Here is a 3,089-nt window from a genome sequence, read left to right as displayed (position 1 = left end):
GATCATGTTTTCATAACATGTATGTTACTTAATTCTTTGGGTCTTCTCTAGCACTTTTCCTTGCAGTTACAATGCTCTAACTACCCTCCACTGTAATTAATATTTCCTCCAAATAGGCTTACAGACCATCACAACAAAAAACAAACCCCTCTGCCTCTCGAAAAGCTGTTTCTGTTTAAAATGCTTATCATAGAAATTGGTTCATGGGATTTAAATAATTAAAGTACTGTCCTCCCCCCTTTCTCCATTCTTTTTGTTTCTCCTTTCCCCTTTTTTTATGGTGGGTGGGGAAGGCTAGCCGCCGTGGCACAACCCAACCTTGATTTGTTCCTCAGTTACAGATAATAATGTTGTTCCTCTTCTACATAACGGTTGGCTATCCAGTGGCATCTTATGTGAACCTGAAATATAGGAAATCAGATGCATTAACATTGATATTTAAACAGGATGGATATTTACATTTAGTGATGGTTACGAAGATGCCACAAATATTGTTGTATACCTCAGTTCCTGAATATAATGTGGAGCAATGGTTTACTAAATATTCATGTGGTAATTTGTTTATAATTGTAATTTGCATTCGACAGAGTTGATGATAAAGATAAATGATATTGATAAAAAAAAAATGTTGATATGTTGCTTAAAATAAGAAAAAAAAATCAAACGATATATCAAGGTTATGTTTTAATATTTATTTTATATTTTATGATGGCCTAGTGATAATGATGATATTTAGGAGTCTTTTAAATAAGTGAAATAATGTGAACCTTTATAAATAAAGATAAATGAGCTTCATCAAAATGTAATTAAGTGTTGACTTTTTTTGCAGTAAAAAAAAAAAATTAAACTATATATCAAGGTAATAATTTAGTATTTACGTTATAATTTATAATGACCTAGTAATAATGATGATGATGATGATGATGATGCTGATGATAATAGCGACGACAGTGATGATGATTGTGGTGATAATGGCATTATGATAATGATGATGATGATGATGATGATAATGATGATGATGGTGATGACAATGGTGAAGTGTATCCTAGAATGTTGACTGATATCAACGGTACTCTGAAATAATTGAAATAATGTGAAATTGTATAAGCTACATTAGGGAGAGAGCGGAGATCTTTTCTTTGTGGTGACAACAAATGATGAGCCCAGGTCCCTTGGATTTTTTTTAATTTCTTTTATTTTAACAATACTTAAAGAGGGTGACCCTTCCAACTTATTCAAGACAGTTGGCTAATATTCAATGGGTCCACTTAAATAAATGAAATAATGTGAACCTTTATAAACAACAACGAGATAGTACAATTCATTTCTTAGCGATGAGAATAAATCATGGCTGTTCCAAGACTTGGGCCCAGGGCCCTTTGATTGAGAGGGAAGCAAGCTTCAGTGTTTCATCTTATCAACGGTATTGCAGATTTATAGAAAGCATTGCTTCCATGATAAAAGAAAGTAACTGAACACTTTTCAAAAACTATATTTTGTTGTCAATATCATAGAATTACTAATTTTGAACAATATGCTCAAATCCGATACTAACATGTAATTAGCCAAACAAATAGGAAGTAATTTATTTATTCTGCTATAAATCATAATTACAACGAGCAGCTATACAACTGAAATTGTTGTAATTAAAAAAATCAGTAAATTACAAAATCAGTGCATTTAATACAAAAATATTCTATTAAAAAATATAAAAAATTAATATATATTATATTAGGACAAAATACAAAAATCTATTAAAAAAAAATCAGTTTATATTATTTTTAATTTACAGAATCAAAGCTCAAGTAAGCGACCTGTATAAAGAAGTGTAAAACTACAGTAAAATCCACCAGAAAAGAATACAAGCTAACTAATCAATAGCCTCTGTTTATGCAAGAGTGGTTGCATACAAAAAAATGTATAATATGATAATAGCGCCTATAACCTTTGTGTACAGTTTGCAGTTCTAGGTTGCATTTTGCAGTTTTAAATCAATTTCCTTTTCTATATGTATTTTACTTTTGTATGTTTCTTGGATGCACCATACATTTTGTTTAAATTCCACTGTAACAAAAGTGGATCAAATAAATTGAAAATAGAGAATAAGAACTGGCTAATACAAATGTTTATTTCTTAATTACTTAAAACAATGCAATTGCCAGTGCTTCATGGTGGGGCAGATTTGTGTTTGCATGAAAACACTAACACTACTAACACTACACTAACTCTTATATACTTATTTATCTTTATTTTAACAACATATGAAAGGGTGGCCCTTCCAGCATATTCTTGATTGTTGGCTGATATTTAGTGGCCCTTTTAATTAAAAGAAATAATGTGAACATTTGTACAAGAGAGTAGTGATGATTTCTTAGTGGTGACAATAAAACCTGTGCTGTTGCGCAGTACTTTATCCCAGGACCCTTGGATAGGGAGGCAAGCATCCTAACTATCATGTACACCTCTATAACTTATCTGATTGTATTATAGCTTATTATTTTACCTTATATATATCAATGTTTCACCTTAGTTCATTTTAGACACCATAGTCCAGTACCTTTTAGAATATGAATAAAAATAATAATAAATTATATTTATTATTACAACATAACACACATGATAACTTACTAGTAAACATAATATTTATTCTATTCAATAAAAATCTGATTATAACCTATATAAAACATTAATTGTGTCTGCATGAAAACGAAATCTATAGTTTGTATTATATTATAGAATTGTACAATACAGGCAAAGCATATATTTATTTATCGTTATCTTTACCACTACTTAAAGGGTGCTAGAATGTTTGCTGATATTTAGGAGTCTCCTAAAATAAATGAAATAATATGAACCTTTATAAACTACATTACAAGAGTGGTGAAGTAGAGATATTTTTTAGTAAGAATAAAGCCAGTGCTGTCACATGACTTGGACCCAGGACACTTAGATTGGAGGGCAAGCATCTTAACCATCTTGCACACCTCTATAATTTATCTGATTTATTTTAGGTTATTATCTTACATTATATGTATCAATGTTTCACCTTAGTTTATTTTAGACACAGAATAATATATTGCAGTATTCTA

At 30.1% G+C, this 3,089-nt stretch overlaps 1 long non-coding RNA gene across 1 annotated transcript in view; it reads right to left on the bottom strand.

Annotated features, from left to right (window-relative positions):
* Positions 1-6: 6 nt before the first annotated feature.
* Positions 7-3,089, bottom strand: part of LOC117122774 — a 12,909-nt gene continuing 9,826 nt past the window's right edge. The window contains exons 2-3 of the long non-coding RNA XR_004447747.1: positions 2,504-2,557; positions 7-401 (exon numbers count right to left, since the gene is read on the bottom strand). This is a non-coding gene — a long non-coding RNA (uncharacterized LOC117122774). The remainder of the gene's footprint in view (positions 402-2,503; positions 2,558-3,089) is intronic.

Source organism: Anneissia japonica, unplaced genomic scaffold (assembly GCF_011630105.1).
Source record: "Anneissia japonica isolate Jap-2015-1 unplaced genomic scaffold, ASM1163010v1 scaffold288142_len361356_cov169, whole genome shotgun sequence".
NCBI classification, from domain to species: domain Eukaryota; kingdom Metazoa; phylum Echinodermata; class Crinoidea; order Comatulida; family Comatulidae; genus Anneissia; species Anneissia japonica.
Note: the sequence above shows the minus strand (reverse complement) of the source record. Positions and strands in the feature narration are given on the sequence as shown.